At 31.4% G+C, this 20,606-nt stretch overlaps 1 protein-coding gene across 5 annotated transcripts in view; it reads right to left on the bottom strand.

The window, feature by feature from the left end:
• RERGL (RERG like) overlaps nucleotides 1-20,606 on the bottom strand; it is a 160,068-nt gene that overhangs the window by 51,650 nt on the left and 87,812 nt on the right. Inside the window, exon 1 of one of the 5 annotated variants that reach the window (XM_082421098.1) lies at nucleotides 9,539-15,928. The exons of the other annotated variants lie outside the window; for them this stretch is intronic. The gene's annotated coding sequence lies outside the window, so the exon portion shown is untranslated. Of the gene's footprint in view, nucleotides 1-9,538; nucleotides 15,929-20,606 lie in introns of those variants that run through there. 5 annotated transcript variants of the gene reach the window in all.

The following is a 20,606-nucleotide window of genomic DNA, read 5'->3' as shown; positions in this document are numbered from 1 at the left end:
GGTAAGGAAAGTAATACACTTAGATTTGCATCATGTAAAATATATCTTTCTAGAAATTATTTTTAAATTTTAATTTTATTGGCGTATAGTTGATTTACAATGTTGTGTTAGTTTGAGCTGTACAGCAAAGTGAATCAGTTATACATATACATATATTCATTTTTTTTAAGATTCTTTTTTCTTATAGGTTATCATAGAATACTAAGTAGAGTTCCCTGTGCTATACAGTATGTCTTTTTGGTTATCTATCTTATATATAGTAGTGTGTGTATGTTCATCCTAAGCTCCTGATTTATCCCTCACCCCCACGTTTCCCCTTTGGCAACCATAAGTTTGTTTTTGATATCTGTAAGACTGTTCCTGTTTTGTAAATAAGTTCATTTGTACCATTTTTCAATTAGATTCCACATATGAGTGATATCATATGACATTTGTCTTTCTCTGTATGACTTACTTCACTTAGTATGATAATCTCTAGGTCCATCCACGTTGCTGCAAATGGCATTATTTCATTCTTTTTTATGGTTGAGTAATAGTCCATTGTATATGTGTGTGTATATATATATATATATATATATATATATATATATATATACCACATCTTCTTTATCCATTCTTCTGTCGATGGACATTTTGGTTGCTTACAACGTCATGGCTATTGTAAATAGTGCTGTAATGAACACTGGAGTTCCTGTATCTTTTTGGATTATGGTTTTCTCAGGGTATATGCCCAGGAGTGTGATTGCAGGATCATATAGTAGTTCTATTTTTAGTTTTTTAAGGAACTTCCATAGTGGTTGTGCCAATTTACATTCCCACCAACAGTGCAAGAGGGTTCTCTTTTCTCCACACCCTCTCCAGCATTTATTGTCTGTGGACTTTTTGATGATGGCCATTCTGACCAGTGTGAGGTGATACCTCATTGTAGTACTGATTTGCATTTCTCTGATAATTAGTGATGTTGAGCATCTTTTCATGTGCTTTTTGGCCAACTGTATGTCTTCTTTGAAGAAATGTCTATTTAGATCTTCTGCCGATTTTTGGATTGGGTTGTTTGTTTTTTTGACATAGAGCTGCATGTTTGTATATTTTGGAGATTAATCCTTTGTCAGTTGCTTCATTTGCAAATATTTTCTCCCATTCTGTAGGTTGTTTTTTAGTTTTGTTTATGGTTTCCTTTGCTCTGCAGAAGCTTTTAAATTTAACTAGGTCCCATTTGGTTTTATTTTTATTTTCATTACTCTAGGAGGCAGATCAAAACAGATATTGCTGCAATTTATGTCAAAGAGTGTTCTGCCAACGTTTTCCTCTAAGAGTTTTAGAGTGTCCAGCCTTACATTTAGGTCTTTAATCCATTTTGAGTTTATTTTTGTGTACAGTGTTAGGGAGTGTTCTAATTTCATTCTTTTACATGTAGCTGTCCAGTTTTGCCAGCACCACTTATTGAAGAGGTTGTCTTTTCTCCATTATATATCCTTGCCTCCTTTGTCATAGATTAATTGGCCATAGTTGCATGGGTTTATTTCTGGGCTTTCTATCCTGTTCCATTGATCTATATTTCTGTTTTTGTGCCAGTACCATACTGTTTTGATTACTGTAGCTTTGTAGTATAGCAAACACTCCCATTTAGAAATAGGAAAGGGAGGCACATAGCAATCATTGATCCATAGCAATTGTGTATTCATGTTGGCAAATTTTACAAGAGAGCTTATCTGGAAGATAAGCAATGTTCCTTAGTTAGAATACTGTTGTCTTGTTCCCTAGGAGTAGCTCTCCAATCTTTGTTCTTTTGATTTCACTTTCTGGGTATTCCTTTCTTTGTACTCCTCATCCACATCTTCAGAGCAATGCTTCTTGCCAGTAGAAATTTAGGAAATCTAAGGTCATTATGTACCTTGAAGAGCCTCACTTTCTTAATTCAGGCGGATTGCACTTTGGCAGTAGGATTCTCTCAAACACTTTATTGGCCCTTTTCCATTTTATTGTAATTAACTAAATGTTGCTAATGTGTTAATAATAATGGCCACAATTATTTTCAAGACAGAGCTCTCTCTGAAGTTATTAAGATAACTTTGGGGGAGCCAAACTCTTAGTCTCTTTGTTCTGAGCCTTTTTCTGCAATGAACACATTTGCAGGGACCACCTTGATCCATTTAGTTTTTACTCTAAAGGGCTTTATAAATACATCTTAAATTGAATTTTGCTTATAGTTTGAGTTTTAACCAGTCTTTGTTATTACTCAGAGCAATTTTTTTAGGTTATACTCCATTCATAGTTATTATAAAATATTGGCTATATTCTGTCTGTACAATATATCCTTGTAACTTATTTATTTTACACATAATAGTTTGTACCTCCTACCTCTATCATGCCCCTCCCCCTTCCCTCTTCTCATTGCTAAACACTAGTTTGTCCTCTATATCTGTGATTCTGTTTCTTTTTTTGTTATATGGCAAAATTTCACTCTTTTTTTATGGCTGAGTAGTTCATATTCCATTGTGTATACATACCACATCTTCTTTATCCACTCATCTGTTGATGGACACTTAGGTTGCTTCCACATCTTGGCTGTTATAAATAATGCTGCTATAAAAATTGGGGTGCATATATCTTTTTGAATTAATGTTTTCATCTTCTTTGTTTATAGACCCAGGAGTGGAATTCCTGGATTATACGGTATGGATCTCAGAACGTTTTTGAATGCATCTTTTTGGATATCAGAAGGAGTTGTATATTTCAGCACTGTAAGGATTTCTCTAATAAATTGAATTTTCTAATTATCTGATGCTGGACTATGAAAATATAATTGAAGTTTTGCCTGATATCCAGAAACTTCTATATTATCTTATGAATTAAAATAATCATCTTTAGGGAATTCCTTGGTGGTCCAGTGGTTAGGACTCAGTGCTTTCACTGCAATGGCCTGGATTCAGTCCCTGGTTGGGGAACTAAGTTCCCACAAGCCACACAGTGTTGCAAAAAAAAAAAAAAAAAATCATCTTTAGAGTTTATATACAAAGGCATATTTTCCAAAATATTGACAATATTATTTTTGTCTAATCCTATAACTCTGTTTTATAAATTTCTTTTTCCTGCCTTATTTCATCAGCCAGTCCAGTCTTGAACGGAAGTGATGGCTCCTTTATTCATTCACAGTATTACAGAGAAAGCTATCAATGTATCACCACCAGCTTTGAGATTGGCAGTAGGTTTTCACACACACACAATTTAAATTAAGCAAGCTTCTCTCTGCTCTTACTTTACTAGGAAGCTTTATCATGAATAGATATTGATTTTTTTCAAATGCTTTTTCTGCATCTGTTGAAATAATCAAATAAGTTTCTCCTTTATTCTACTAATGTGGTGAATCAAAGAATGTGTTTGATCAAAGAATGTCAAAAAAAAAATCCTTGAATTCTTAATATACGCTCAACTTTCCCATGACATATTATGCTTTTTATACACAGCTTGATTGGGCATTTTAATATTTTTTCTAGGATATTTGCATTTATATTCTTAAGTAAAATTGACACATAATGATCCTTTCTTGAAAAGTCCTTGTTAGGTTTTTGTAACAAGTCTTGCTTGATACCAAATGCTGCCTTCTGTAATGAGTTAAAAAGCTTTCTCTCTTTTTTGACTCTATGGGAAGATTTCCCCCTTCAATGTTCAGTGGAATTCACTGAGAAAGACTGGAGGTTATTGCATTTGAAGACCTTAATAATGGTTTCATTTTCTTAAGAGTTTGTAAATGACTGAAAATTTCTCATCTCTTCTTAGTTTTGGTAAATTCTGTATTTAAAGGAATTTGTCAATTTCATCTAGATTTTCAAATATATTAGGCTAAACTTGTTCATAAAATTTTCTTAACGCCTTTTGACACCTGAACTATCAACGCTGATGTTTCCTTTTACACTCTTAATTAAAATTATTTTTCTCTCTTTTTTGATCACTTTAAGTAGAGGTTTATTCAAAGTCTTTTCTTTGAACTAATCTTTGTCTAACCTGATTCTCGTATATGTTAATTATCTATTTCATTAATTTAATTCATTAATAATTTCATTAATTTACTCACTTAATTTCACTAATTTATCTTCTCACCTTTATCATTTTCCTCCTTCAGTTTTCTTTGATTATATGTTGCTGTTTATTTTTCAACTTCTGTAGTTGGATTCTTAGACTACTGATTCTTTAGTCTTTCTTATTTAAAAAAATATATATTAGCTACATATTTCTAGAAGAAAGAAGTCAGAGAAAATAAGACTGTCAAAGACAAAGAGTTATGGATTATGCAATAATACTAAAGAGGTCAAGTAAGATATAAGAGCTGTCTATTGGATTTAATATTGAAAGTTAAATTGCTGTGCATTCAGATACCAGTTTAATGAGATAACTGATAACTCTACCATTGCATCTTTCTTTATTCTTAAATACATCCTCTTTCTAGCAAATCAGCTTTGGCCATTAAATGGAAAATTCTCTAAGGTTATCCGTGATGTCATTCTGGGAAAATCCCTTGTCTTGGTAATGCTTGTTATCATCATATTTCTACTTTATTTGAACTCACTTGTTTGGCATAGAATTTGTGATATAGAAGAGAAAACTGAAACAATTTTCAAGGCAAATTGGAAATATGCCCAATAAAATATATCTAAATATGCTCAGACACTTTAAGTGAAAACTTTTATGAATTAGCAAGATACTCATTATTATCTGTAACATTTTATGCATAAAAATGTGTATTGGAATCTATATTAATAAAAATTTTGAAACGTATCAGAGCTAGAGTGCAATAATACTCATGTTAACAATTAAAATCTGAAGAATATTTAATAACATGAAAATTTCATGATAGCCTATTAAATGAAATAGCAGGTTAAAGAATCAAGGTATTTGAAGCCACCAGTAAGAACGATAGCCCAAAATATCAGCAATTGAATGTTGGATTCATTCCAGATGAAATAAAAATAATTGAAGTTTTTGAAAAGATTAAAAAAATGTTCAGTCTTTAGAAAGTTAAATAAAGAAATTGCATCACTAGAGAATCTTCTCCAAAATTGAAAAGGCATAAACTATACAAATACATGTATGAAAAAGTGAATAAATTAAAAATCTGAGAAGTCAAAATATTATCTCTAGAAGAAAAATATCCAACAGAAGAGACTTCAACACAGTCAGAGTACTGATAAACTGGAAGATAATGAGGAATTTACTCAGAATGCAGTATTGAGAGACAATTACATTTTAAAAGTATAAAAGAGCATTAAGAGACATGAAAGATAAATTGAGAGATCCCCCACCTCCAATTAGAATCCAAGAAGCACGGGTGAATACTAGAAAATCACCTAAAGAAACAATGAAAACTTATGAGTCCTGAGAGAAAACTTGCAGGCTGAGTTCCAAGCAGGATAAATAAGTTCTCACCTAGTCAGATTATACTGAAGCTACAAATTATGAAGAATTAAAGATAAACAATTATAAATGCAAATGGAGAGGAAAGTCAGGTCACCAAAAAATCCAGAGACAATTAGATTCACAACATCCTTACTATCAGCAATAACAAATACCAGAAAACGATGGTACGATGTACTGAAGGAAACAACTTTCAACTGAAATTTCTATTTCTAGCTGCATTATTATTTAAGGATATCAATAAAATAAAGATACCTTCAGACATAAAAAGCACGAGAGTTTATAGCCCACAGACATGTAATAAAAGACTCATTAAAATGTATATTTAAACAGAAAGAAAATTGAGCTCAGATGTAAGGACTGGCCATATGAAAAATATGATGAATAATAAAAATATAATAATAATGATAATAATAAATAGAATTAGAAGTTGATTTGTAAGACATATTATGGCCAATTAGAGAGTAAAAAAAATGATAAAGGCAAGATTCTAATCAATAGTAATAAGAGGGAGATTGTTCAAATACTGGGTAAAGGAAATAAACTTCTTTGTCTTTTAAAGAGAATAATGATGTTGCATACTTTTAGATTGTGTTAGAAAAAAAATTAGTTATGTATGTATGTTATAGATTTAAAGCTAACTATTGTAAGAATGGTTATATACTCCATTACTTCTAAAAAACAGGAGCATGAGGAAGAGATAGAAATTACATTATCTGTCCACCCAAATGCATAAAACAAAAAGGAGTAAGGAAATGTGTGTGTTTTTTTTTTAAAAATAAAAAATGGAACTGGTAAATGGAAAACACAAAATAAATTCATATATATATAATCATAATAAATATAAACTAGTTATATCCACCTATTTAAAAAAATCTATGTTTAATCTGCTCACAAGATTTATGATAAATCCATACCTCATAGAAAATTTGAAAAATAAAAAAGCAAAAAAACAAATTAAGCAAAAAACTTCAGAAAAATACTTTTCAAAAGAGAGCCCATGTAATGATATCAAAAAGAGATCAATATAGAAAACTTATATATTAACTATAAAGAGAGAGAAATTTGAATTTAAAGTAAAAAGCAGGGAAGTAAACAGACAGAGTACCTAACAACAAAATGCATAATTCATCAAAATATTGTGCTAAGCTTACACATGCTCACAGATAGCTTGTTATCCTGTCTTTCTGGACACATGGAAGCTTGTACTTTCCATTTCCTTTGCAGTGAGATGGCCCTATGTGACTAGTCCTAGGTACTGAAATGTGAGCAGAAGAGATGTGTGCCCCTTATGAGAGAGGCAATGACAAGCCCATGCAAGATTCTCCAGTCTGCCTCTGATCCTGCCACAAGGACTAAGGAGGCTATATGCTTTGGATCAGAACTTTCCAATAGGAATATAGTGTGACCCACATAGTTAGTTATAAATTTTCTTTTAACACATTTTTAAAAAGTAAAATGAAACCAATAAAATTAATTTTAATAATACATTTTATTTAACCCAAGATATATGCAGAATATTACCATTTCAACATATATAATCAATATAAAAACATTTTTTAAAATAACTGAAATTATTTTATGCTTATAGCATATCTCTGATCAGATAGCCACATATCAAGCACTCAGTAACCACTATGAGTCCTTCTGTATTGGACAGCATAGTTTTACATAGTGGGGTTGCCACGTGGAGCCCACTTGACCTGGAATTGCTGACTTATGTTACAGAAGACAGGTTCCCTGAGAAATCCACTAGATCCACAATATATTTTGTATGAGAAAGAAATAAATCCTTGTTAACACAGAAAATTATGGAATTCTTTATACTGCATCATATTTTACATATCACAAAATACAAAGATAACAACAATCATGGCTTCCTATGCACATAAAAATATAGCTTTGAAATATATAAAACAAAAACTGATATACTCTCAAGAATAATTTATAAATCTTGATTCAGAGAGGTTTTTATGCATGTCTATGACATAGCTTAAAATTTATTAAGGTTATAGGATCTTTGAATTAACAGTTATTCTAATGAACATATAATATGGAACCTATATCTCACAAACAGACACTATTTTTTAAGCATTTATGAAGCATTTTCTTTACAATTTTTATGTGCTACTCTTGAAGGAATTATCCATAAAACTAAAAAATTCAATATTATGTAGACTATTTACTCTCAACATAATGTGATTATATTATGATAAAAAACTATAAAAGAGATAAAAGTCTTATGGGTTTGGAAACAAAAAATATATATATATAATATATTACATATATATATAAATTCCTCAATGACTCATAAAGAAAAATGATAATGGTTTTCCAAAATCTTCAGAATTGTAGACAATAAAAATAATGCATAGCAATAAACCTAGAATGCAGCTAAATAGTTTTTAGTCGAAATTTTATAATCTTAAATGCATTCATTAATTTAACAAGAAATTTTGAAAGAAATTGTTAACCAGTCAATTCAAGAGACTTGGAAAAAAAACAGAAGCAACCTCATCTTAAGAAAATGGAAGAAATAATATTCAAAACAAATAGTATAAATTAATTTTAAGAAACAAGAGGAAAGATAAAATCATTTAAAAACCTGATTATTTGAAACCTCTAGTAAAACAGATAAACAACAAAAAAAGTGATGGACAAATAAATTATATTCTAAAGGAGAAGGAAATAATATGTAATTATAGTATTTTTTTAATAGTAAGTAAAAAATTTAAGAAAGTTTTAATAGGAGAATTTTAAAGGCTCTCTCCTTGCCTGGTGGACTTGCTTAGCACTAAATAGCAGAAACAAATGTAAGAGCAAGAAAGGAATATTATGTCAGTTGCCCTGTGTGAAGTATATATTGGAGTAAGTAGGGTAATTATTATTGCAGCTGATATATCCGTACTTGTTTAATGTGTATAAGTATATTCCCATACATGTGAGTGTGTAAAATTGTCCTGTGTTTGTATACTTATGTGTGATGATTTCTCTGTTGATTCTGTATCTATATATTTGAATGAATGTGTTATAATTTTGTAGCATAATAAAATCAACTGGTATTATACAAAGAATTTTTATCCAAAATATTTTTATACCATCTCCCACATCTCACAGTAGTTAAAGCCAGGCCAGATACAAAATAGGTGTGTTAAATAAGTGAGAGGTGATTTATTTTAGTTCTAAGAGGTATCATAATTATGTTGAATTTAAATTGAGGAGGGATGTGTAAAATTTCTCTTACAAAAAATTTTGAGGATTTTAATATTTGTTTGTAAGGTGGTGGTAGAAAAGTAGAGTCTAAAATTTGAAACCTGTACTTTTCAGAAGATAAATTGGCCCTCAAATCAAAATAGCTTAATATAACATAGATATTTCCTTACTGACATATGGGAAAATAGGTTAGTCTGTGGAAATGCTAGCATTACATGAAATTTTTGCTCTGTAATGGTCTATAAACAACCTAGCACACAATAAACTTAAGAAATTAACATTTCCACAGTAAACAAGTATTGTGCAATCCCCATGATATGCTATGAAGTAAATTCACAACATGGAGTTTAAGTTAAGCATTTTGATGGATGGACTAGATACTTAAGGCACAACATGATGAAATTACAAGTTCCTTGCTTTAGTTATCAGTCCTTAAGAAGACAGATAACATGTTGATTTATTAATTTCAACCAGGCAGAAAGATAGAGTAAGGGGATATTGGAAAAAAGAAATGTCAGGATTTCGGGTTATCAGATACTTATGAATAAACCAAGGTATCATCAAGTACATAATAAAGAGAAAAAAGGAGAGCTATCTAAACTTGGAAAGGGACTTGCTGTTCACCACGAAGACAAAGATGTATAATGTCTTTTAATCAATATATAAAGTGCTATAAATGTCATGGTTCTTTTCAATTCAATTCAACACACATTTATTAAAAAAACTATTACCTACTAGGCATTGTGAAAGGTACTGCAGACACACAGATAAAGAGTTAGACTAAGGGTTTCAAAAAGCTCCTAGCCAAGCAAAGAAGACAGGAAAATAAACTAATAAAATCTGAAGATGTAGAGGCACAGCACAATTGAAATATGTACATAGAGTTACTATAGAATAAAAATATTCACTTTACCTAGGAGACAGGAAGCCTTCCTGGAGGAGAGGACAGCTGATCTGGGTTCTGAGGACAGAGGGAAGAGCCTGTGTCTTTGTAGGGGACAGAGTACAACTGGGTTAATGACTGTGGACAGAGTGGTGTCCCACCCTATAGGTCATGACCATTCAGGACCTTGTTCTAACGTTTTGGTTGTGATCCTAGGTCAGAATACAACTTATCTGAGCTTTCGTCACCTTATCTGTAAAGAAATGATTGTAGTACTTCTAGAATTGTCATGAGGTTTAGAAATATGTATATAAAAGCACATAGTAAAATAATGACAATAGATTAATAAAAATAACCATAATTCATTGAGTGCTTAATTATTAACAACTAAAATGAACACTTTTGATACATAACCATATTTAATTTCAAGTACAACCTTGTGGTACATATTATTATTCTCATTACAGAGGTATAAACTGAGGATTAGGAAAATTAAGCAATTTCTAAAACATTATATAACATTAAATATCAATATCACCACCACCACCATAATTCCCTTAAGGATGAAACATTTCCATCTTACTGGTCACTTTATTTACAGCTTCTAGCACAGTCCTTTGTTCATAGCAGGAATTCAATAAATATTCATTAAGTAAATGAATAAATGTTTGGGAAAGTCTCACCCATGTCAAATTCCAAAAGCCACACTCTTAAATTACAAAGGTAAGTAAATACTAACACTCAGAAGTTACTATTATTGAATGTTTAATGTTTGCTAATTGGAAATATAAAATGCTTTCTAAAACAACTAATAGGAAGATGAAGTTTTACTGGCAAAAACAGACAAGGGAAGGAGAAAAGTGAAGAGAAATAGTGATCAGGTAATAGAAATGGTGCCCTAAATTAAATCTGTTGGCAGAAGTGATAGCTAAAAACAGTGTGGCTCACCGGCAGTCAAGGTTCTCAGAAGAAGGGATCGAAGAAAAGATGATCCAGCAATGAATAACCAAAAGTTAGAAATATTTGCATAGAGAAGTAAGGCAAGAAGCCTCTAGGAGAATCAATATTCCACCATAAAGACAAATCAATAATAGAAGACTTCTGTAATATGTGATATGTGGAGTGCGGAGAAGGATGAAGAGGTGATAGAAATGAATTACTCTGACTTTTGGGGAGATATGATATATTACTTGAAAAAAACATACATCAGGATCTTTTTCAGTAAAATAAACTACAGGGCCTCCTCTGTACTTATTTCTCTGTACCTAAAGCTATAATTATAAACATGTCTATAATAGTATGTCTGAGCCATCCAGAAATTGTGTGTGTATTTGTTTTTTACCTTGGACCTGAATTTTTGAGGCAGGTATTAAGTTATATTATTTTATGTTGAATAGGTTGAAAAGTCTGAGGCACATATTATATATTTTAGAGAGATTTATATTAAAAATGAAAATAAAAATATTCATGCTCAGAAATTTCAATTAGCATTTAAAAGAGTTCTTGTCCTGTGTCTATAAAACTCAAAAACTCAATTCACTAGACTATTGTTGGAGACACACACTTAATAGCTCTGAATACCCTGAATTCCAGGGTGACCTAGAGAAGACAGAGCCACTCTGTCTGAAAGAAATCTAGATATATTTCTTGAACTTCCAGTGTTCACCAACACCATGGAAGCATTGGATGGAACCGTTAAATCCAGCCAAGTGAATAAACTTAGACACAGGATAGTGCAAATCACATTTGTTTGACGTTTGAAGTCTTCTTCCAGTTCAGTCTCCAGCTCCTTTTTCCATTACAACCTTCATGCCCTAATAAGTAGGGATATTTCATTAGAGATTATATAAAAGGACTGTTGTGACCTTCCCCTCCTTGATTATATGGAGATCTCATCCAATGATTTTTTAGATATTAACATTTCTTGTGTGAATAATTTATAGACTAAGCAATTGCAAATGCTTGAGAGTTATTAATGCACTCTCATTAATGACGTGGGGAATATAGGCCAACCTGGCTAACCACAGACATTGTCCTTCATCTTGGTAAGAAAACTCAGCTCAAATCCAAATCTAAATCCAAACATATTACCTTTTAAAAATAATTCTGGTGTGATTTGCTAGCTAATTTGATATACTAATATTTCATTGAAGATTTTTACCACTATGTTCGTGAGGAATATTAGCCTGCAGTTTTCTTTTCTGGTAATGTTCTTATCTGGTTTGAGTATCAAAATAATGCTGGACTCATAAAACAAGTTAGAAAGAGTTCTGTCCTTTCCAGTTTACACAAATGTTTTAGAGAATCCATCAGTGAAGCCATGGATGGGTAGAGCTTTCTTTGTTCAAAGTTTAAACTACAAATTCAATTTCTTTAATCAGTGACTCCTATTTGGGTCACTTCTCCACTTCTCCAGATTTTTACCCCCTTCCACAATCAGCATACTCTTTATCTTTTCTTTACTTTTATATTCAGAGTCTTCAGACAGTTATTTTTCTGCTGGCACTGCAACCCAGTTTTTTCTGTTACCACAACACACTTTTTAAACTGGAAAACAATTTAAATGAAAGAAGACTGGAGGCAGAAGTTACATATTATTTTCTGAATTACTATTATGAATCAAGGCCTTATATAGATTATTTCATTTACTCTACATGAAAAACGGTTTATTTATTTGTTATTATCTCCAATTTGAAGATGATGATGTGGGTTCAAAAAAATCAAATAACTTGACCAAACTCCTTCAGTAAAAAATAAAAAGAATTAGAATTTGAGCACAGGTTTCTGGCCAACAAGGTCCATCTATATTTTTACCAACAATCAGAGCCATTGGAAAACTACAATAAACGTTTCATATAATTAGTCTTTAACCACTTTCACATTTTTCAGAATATAAGCTTAATCCAGCAGATATTCTTGAACTGATATATTTGAGAACATCTAAAGAGTTTTCAAATACTATTTGACAATAGTTTTAAAATTCTTACATAGTTTAGTAACTAATGTTTTCTCTTGAAAATAATTACTAGCACATTCCAAATAAAACCTTAACTATCCATAGTAATTTTAGGGTCATGTTGCTTCAAAGACCCCTCATTAACTTCTTTAAAAATCATATGATGGGAACAATATGGCAAAAGTGAAAATTATATAATTTTAATAATACTCATTAATACAGTGATATTTTACCCATCTGGGAGGCTGATATAAATACCAAATTCTTATAAATAAAAATCACTAATTATCATTCAAGTATTCTGAAAACGAAATTTTATAAAGGAGTTTCCTATCTTATGCAACAGATATTTAATATCTCCAGTCATGTCCAATGTTCTTTATACAACTATATTAGTATAATATCTAAAATAATAGTTAGCATTTAAATTGCATTCCCAACATGTCATATTTTCTTACTGAATTATATGACATGTCTGTAAAAGCGTTAATTTTTTTAGTGGATCTCCGTTAGTAATAATGTCTAAAACATTGTTTCTCTGTTATCAACAAACATGTCAGTGCCTAAATTGAAGAAATCACCATCAATATGTCTCAAATTCCAAAATATGACTCCTGCCCTAAAGAGAAATCTCCTTTTGTAAACAGTGTTTTTTTTCATATATTTGCTTTTAAACTATGCACCTTCTTAAAGTAAGGTGTTTTTTTTTTAAATTTCAAGAAAAACATTCTCATTTCCTCTTATACTCAGGTTGTCAAATACATGTAATATATTTCAGGCTCAGATTCGTAAGGGCAGCACATGAGGTAGTTACTTTTAGCATCTGCTTGTTATAAAGCTCAGTGTACCCTCCAGACATACCCTTCATAATCATTGAACATGAGAAACACTGTTCATATTAAATTGGGCTGCATGAATAATACAGAAGTCATGAATTTAAATTATTACTAGTATCCAGAGGAAATGGTAGAATTTCAGGCTTTAAATAAGAACTCCACTTTATTTCTAGAAACTGAAGTTATTAAGTTGTAAATCAGTACCGTGCCAGGGTTCCGAGCCTCTCCTGATCCTTGAACCACTCTAAGGTATTTCAGAAATACTGTTCTACCTTCTATGTCCCCTCAAAAGACTGTTAAGTTTACTTTCACAAGATACTGAAAGCTTTTCAATGATTTGTTTTGCATTTTCTTATTTTTATAAAAAGGCAAAATAAAATATGTAGCAGGTGCTGAAATATGCCCCTGACCTAGAATATGTGAGTAGATGGATTCACAATCTACCATCAAGCACTATAATTCAGCACCGCTTCAGGGCAAACTATGCTTTTTTAATGAAGTTGCCAAATTTAAACAATTTTTTTCTCTACCTCAAATGTTCCCACTATGCTTTTTGCTACCTTGAAACCTGAACAGTACAGGATTCTGTGAGTTGTACTTATAAGAAGTCATCGGGGTCTGGAAAACATGATGTTAGAACCATTGCTTACATGGTTAACCCTGCCGGTAATGTTTTCTTCCTTCGTCTTTTCTATCTGAATTGAAATAACTGCTTAGCAGCTCAGTTCAGTGTGGGAATATGGAAAGCACTGCAGGTTTTTAAAGTCAGAGAAACCTGAGCTTTGATTATCTCTTTGTGATTTGCTTGCAGTAAGTCCAATGCAACCTTTCTCCCCCTTCCATTTCTGTGATAATGAAACATGCTGCATCAGAGAAGTGAGGGCAAGATTGTAGGAAAAATAGTGCAACAAGACAGGTGTCAATTCCCTTACAACTTCTCAGAGCATAGCCAATCAAGAAATAAACTTGTATTTTGCTTAATCCATGAATATTTAAGGTCTGAATGTTGCAGAAATTGAGATTAGAGTCTAACGAGTATGCTTATGTTCCTGTATACATTATGTAGATACATACAGTACAAAAAGCTAGTCTTACACATAATAGGAAAAGACTGCAGCAATCTAATTAAAGTCACAAACAAAACAAGAACGTACCCTAGCACCACTTTGTTTTCAGTGTTGTGGTATAATCACCACTGTAATTATGTTAGAGCAATATTTCAAGGTATAAAAATTAAAGAGACAAAATATAGTTATATTTACTTGCCAGTTCTATGATTGTAATGTATAACAGTCAAGACAATAAATTGGAAATATAAGTTTAAAATATATTTTTAATTTAAAAAGATAAACATCAAAGCAAAAGCATTTATTATAGGTTAGTAAGTACTTAATGTCCAGTACTTCTCATGATAATTTGACATTTTATACATGAAATTTAATTTAGAATTATAACTCATATTTTTGTTTTCTTAAGAAACTTAATACTTCTTAAACAGAGTTCTTGAAAATTTATACTAAAAGCCTATTTAATTCTTGAGTGAGCTTGGTTTCACAAAGGAGCCATCAATTCTCATCATTCTTTGTGACAGTTAATATAGTGAAACATTACACTCAGTCAATATCACTCATGTTCTATACAAGTGGGAATTAGAAGAATTTCAAGAAATGTTTGGTTGAATTTTCTGGCAATCTAATAAATATGCTGTCAGTTTCCAAGTAAATATTCTGGCTGGAGTATTTTACAGGAAGAAAAATTTGATTCATAGAATCATTGGCTTAAATTATACTTTATTACAAAGTATTGGGAGACTAGAGTTGTTATTTCTATATAAAAATTTAATGTAGAATTTAACTGATAGTAATATATTTCTTATACTGAAAGAACATGTATCAAAATTTCTTCTTACACATTTCTTATAAAGAATTTTATTGAGTTTGTTTTGATGATAGCAAGGTAATTACCTTATGAAAATCCAAGACAGCTATGAGAATATATAGTTTAGCTTTTACAATCTCCCACTTACTTTTGCTCCCATTTAATAGGGGACTTCAGTCTGTTTCATGGATTTTATATCAAATAAAACAGTGAATGTAATTGGTGTCATGGAAATAGCAATAATTAATAATAGTACGTCTAATTCAGTTCTCAGTATAAAGTTATTTATTTCTATTTACATAGCTAAAACTAATTTAGATTCACCCAAATATAAGACTTCAGAAGATCAGTTATTTATATTTTCAATAACAGGATGACTTACATGGGGGTACAAGTATGCTTTGATAATATAAATTCTAAAATTCCATGGCTAAAAAGTGATTTAAGGTTTATGCTTTCCCTCTTTCCCCAACCCAACCCTTCAGGCAGGTCAATATTTAACACTGTCTGTCAGTTATGTTCCTTTCTTTTTTCATTCCCATATAAACTACACATGTATACAATGGACAATTAAAATATTCTTCTAATGTATCTGCTGTATCTTTTTCATTCCATACAAATTGCATGTCCAAACTAATCTCCATAAAACACTTCTTTAATTATATTACTCATCTACTCCAAAACTTTTAATAAATTGTCATTATCCATAGGGTGAAGTCTATACTTTTTACCTTGGCATTTAAAGCTCATTTCATTCTGCCTTTTTAGCATTATCTTTAATTACCCTCCAACATGAAGCCTTAGTCTACTCAAAATAGCAGACAGGATTTCAGTAAAACAATTCTTACTATGAAACTTTGTCACTAAACAAGTAAAAAAATCCTTCACATCGTACCAGATGCCATGTAGAAAACTAAATAGGGTAACATAATAAAGAATGAATCAAGCAATGCCAGGCGGAAACATTAGATATCTAATGAAGAGAAGTATCCATATGTAGAGTGTTTGGAACAGTCCTTGCTTCAAAGTCCATGAAAAAAATCTCCCTTTCTTTGCCTTGGTGGAGGTTCTGTTTAGTAAGACTGTCATATTAAGGCAAACAGGAACTTTTACTTTTGACAAAAGAATATTAAAATAAATTATGGATATTTTTCTTGCTATTTCTCTAAAATGTAATCTGATCATTTATTTCTCATTGAGATTTTTATAACACTGAGTTAAAGTAAAAGGCTGTTTTAAGATTACTCTTATAATTGTCATGATCATATCTTTCATTAACATTCAATTCAACTCTAAGTATTCTGTGTACTGCAGTCCACATAACTGAAGTACTCACTCCCAGGGAACGGAAAAGATATGTTCTACTGCTATAGAAATCATAGTGAGATGCAAAAGGTTTTCAGTATCTTTGCATATGAAAGCAAAGATGACAGCATATGGTAATTTTATCTCCAGATTATTTGATACAATATTAAGTCATCTATTTTGGTATTGTCCTTTTGTTCAGAACTGCAATGTATTCGTGAGCTTCACTTTCTTTATAGAAAGATTGAGTTACATATTGGAATGAAATTTTAAAATTCCTTTCCATCTGAGTGCTTTGATCCACCTCTGCAGTGACAAACACCTATTGAAAAAGATGAGCTTCGGAGCACAGCCATTTGAAAAAATTAATTATTCTGAATGTTTGTTAATATTCAAGTGATTCTCTTATATGGCTGAGGTGGAGTAATATAGAAAAAGTAGAAGCTATTTATAAGAAACTGTAAAAGTATCTTGATGTAACCTTGAATACATTCATTTTTGTGAGTTGAAAATTAGGCTTGAAACATATATAATATCTCCATAAAGTCTGGAAGCACAAAGAATAGAAGCTGTTGATTTTATGCCACACGATCCAACTTACAGTTAAAGAGAAAAGAAGCAATGAATTGTGTTATAGCAGGAAGTATCTCGAATTTGAGTAAGAAGATTTGAATTTTTAGGCCTGGCACTGCCATTCTATAGCTATGTGACTTTGGTGCAAGGCCTTGAATTAATGTCTCTTTATAAGAGTCTCTAAGATTCAGCAACTCATCTGTAAAATGTGTGTGTGTGTCTATGTATGTGTATAAGCACGTGCTCAGACTTCGATTCTGGCATCAGCCCCTACATTTAAAGAGAATGGAAGTTGCCATGTCATCCTTACAAGAAAAAGCTTGACAAACTGAAAAAAAATAACTTCTCTTAGATCCATCAGAAAACTGAGGTTGCAAGCAAACTGCCACACTGAAATCTGGAGGGACAGGTGAATGTAGAGAGTCTAGTCAAGATCTACATATCTTGAGCAGGAGCTGTTGAAATCATAAATTGATAGGAACACTTTCATGGTAAGTTTCACAATTTACTGGAGACTGAGTCAAGACTAACTTGAGACTGAGAAACTCCTCTGAGCCACAATCTTAGAGGGGCCTACAAACTTTTGTTTGTCACTATGAAGATCTGAGAAAGATTTCCTGATGGTTCTGGCTGGGAGGAAATAAACAACCATTGTGAAATATGTTCAGAACCTCCTCCATAACAAAGGATTACTTTCCAGGAAAAAGACCTTTACCAGAACCTTCTAGAATGGGGAGGAGCACCCTCTAGCTTTGCTGTCTCACCTATAGATGAAAAGAATTCAACAGAAGTCAGGACTTTTCAGTAGACTGAAAATATTACAACCAGATAATGAAGTAGGGACAAGGGAAAGAAAGTTATCCCACTGGAAGAATACTTTGAATGTCACAGCCCAGATACACAGACCCATGAAAACACTGAGATTTAATCTGAAATTATAGAATGCAAAAAGGGAAAAGAACAGAACTGTGGGACAATAACAAAAGTTATAGCAGAAAAAGACTTGAAATAGTAATGGTTAAAAATTTTCTAAAATTAATGACAAACATCAAACCACAAATCCAGGAAACTTAGAGAATGCCAAACAGAATAAACACAAAAAAACTTACCCATATTATGTCATATCAGATTCAAACTGAAGAAAACCAATGAAAAGAAAAAAATCTTGAAGGAAATCAGTAGTGAGGAAGGAGAAAACATCTTACCTGTAGAGGCACAAGGATAAGAACTTCAGTGGATTTCTATCTGAAACCATACAGTAAAGAAGAGAGTAACATAAAATATTTAAAATATTGAAAAGGAAAAAGCAAAAGCCACCAACCTAGAATTACATATCCAGTAAAATTATCCTTCACAAGGAATGAAAGATAAAGACTTTCTTAGACAAACAAAAACTGATGTATTCAATGCCCATGGATGTGCCTTTCAAGGAATGTTAAAAAAAGTTTTTTAGGAAGAAAGGAATGATAACAGGATTCTCATTTAAAAAAGGAAGAGTGTCAGAGAAGGAATAAGTAAAGATAAAACCTTTTGTTTTTCTTATTCTTAATTTAAATGATAACTTTTTGTAATAATAACAATAATAATGTATTGTGTGATTATAGCATATGAAAAAACAAGTGTGTGACAGCAATATCACAAGAAATGGGATGGTAAAATTGGGAATGCTCTGATATAAGGTACCTGCATCACATGGATGGCAGTACAATGTTATTTGAAGGTGGACTAGACTAGCTTAAAATATTTATTGTAAACTCTAGGGCAACGATTAAATATTTTTAACTAAATTGATACACTAAGAGAGGAGATATAGTAAGATCATATAAATTGCTCAATTAAAACCAGAAAAGACAGAATATGAGAAGGTGCAAAAGAAACAAAGAACAAATGCAGCATACAGAAAATAGTTACAGAAATGGTGGATGTTAATCTAACTATACAGATGACCAGTTTAAATTTGAATGATCTAAATGCACCAATTAAAAGGCAGAGAATATCAGAATAGATTTAAGAGCCAAACTATACATTGTCTACAAGAAATCCACTTAAAACAGAAAATAAAGGGAAAGAGAGAAGATATACAGTGCTAGCACTAATCAAAAGAAAGCTGGAGTAGCAATATTAATTTCAGATGAAGCAGACTTCAGGATAAAAAGGAACATTATATAATGACAAAGGAGTCAATTCTAAAAGAAGACATGTTAATCTTAAATGTGTATTCACCTAACAACAGAGCATCAAAGAGTATGTGAAGCAAAAACCAACATAACTGAAAGGAGAAATAGATAAATACACTATTATAGTTGGAGTCTTCAAAATATCTCTGTCAGTAATAGATAGATCAAACTTGCAGAAAATCAGTACATGACAGATAGATAGATAGATAGATAGATAGACAGATAGTAAGGATAACTGCTACAGTAGTCAGGCCACTTACTAGTTTTATTGATACTATCTATGTGATCTTATATTATCTAAATCCAGTACTGCATTCATATAATTGGAATAATAGTAGTCCCTAAGGACTCATAGGGTTGTTTGAGGGTTAAATAGATTTTTATTTTTTATTGCAGGTGAACTACTTATCAGAGTGTTTGACATATAGTAAATTCACAATGAAATATAACATCATTATTTTACATTTGGACATTAATTTTGGATTAGACTTCTTTATAAATGTTTCCTTAAAACTCATAAAATTCATGAAGCTGTCAGAATGAATTTCTTATTTTTGTACTGCCTGAATAATGTAGTATTCTCACGATATTTTATATTGACAAAATAAGTATATTTTGATAAATACTATAACAATCAAATAATCTGCTTTTAGTAATGTCTACAATGCCTGAAGGTGAAGTAAAAAGCATTGTATATCACTAGATAAATATAACAGTCAACAAGTTGTATTTACTGTTCAGCTGTTAGAGAAATATATTGATTTAGATCTTTTTTCTCCTAAATGCCTTAGTAAACTTTCTTAAGAATAGCAAATTCCATTCACTCTCTCTCAAATCTACCATTTCAAATTATTCATTTGCCTCTCATTTTCTGGCATCATAATGCATAATTTCTTTATACTTTCCCTTGCAATTCTGACAGGCACACCAGGATTTTTGTTCAAGATCAAGAATAAAAGGCTAAGAAATGTCATTATAGAGTCAGAGCCCATACAAAAGAATGTAGAAAGGAGTAAGATTGTGGATGATGGAAATTCCAGTGGGATTTTTGTCTGTGGGATTTTTGTCTACGACCCAGAATTCTCAAGAAGAAGAATCAAATATTACTTGCCTTTCAAAACTGTTTTCTCCTTTGGGAAGAAAAACAAACCATGTAAATAAAGAGTTCAGTGATTTTGATCTTTATTAGTAAATTAAAATGGACAATTTCTATTTTCAACTATACTGAAGAATTGTAATAATGTTATTGAATAGTTACATTTCTGAATAGACATTAGGAGATGTTTGAAATACTATATATTTTATTCCAATGACTGACGCTTTCTCTGCCTGGGAAAGGTGTCTTGACACAAAGTCAAACTATAATGTAAATT

The sequence above is a fragment of the Balaenoptera physalus genome (assembly GCF_965194825.1).
Source record: "Balaenoptera physalus genome assembly, chromosome: 13".
NCBI classification, from domain to species: Eukaryota; Metazoa; Chordata; class Mammalia; order Artiodactyla; family Balaenopteridae; genus Balaenoptera; species Balaenoptera physalus.
Note: the sequence above shows the minus strand (reverse complement) of the source record. Positions and strands in the feature narration are given on the sequence as shown.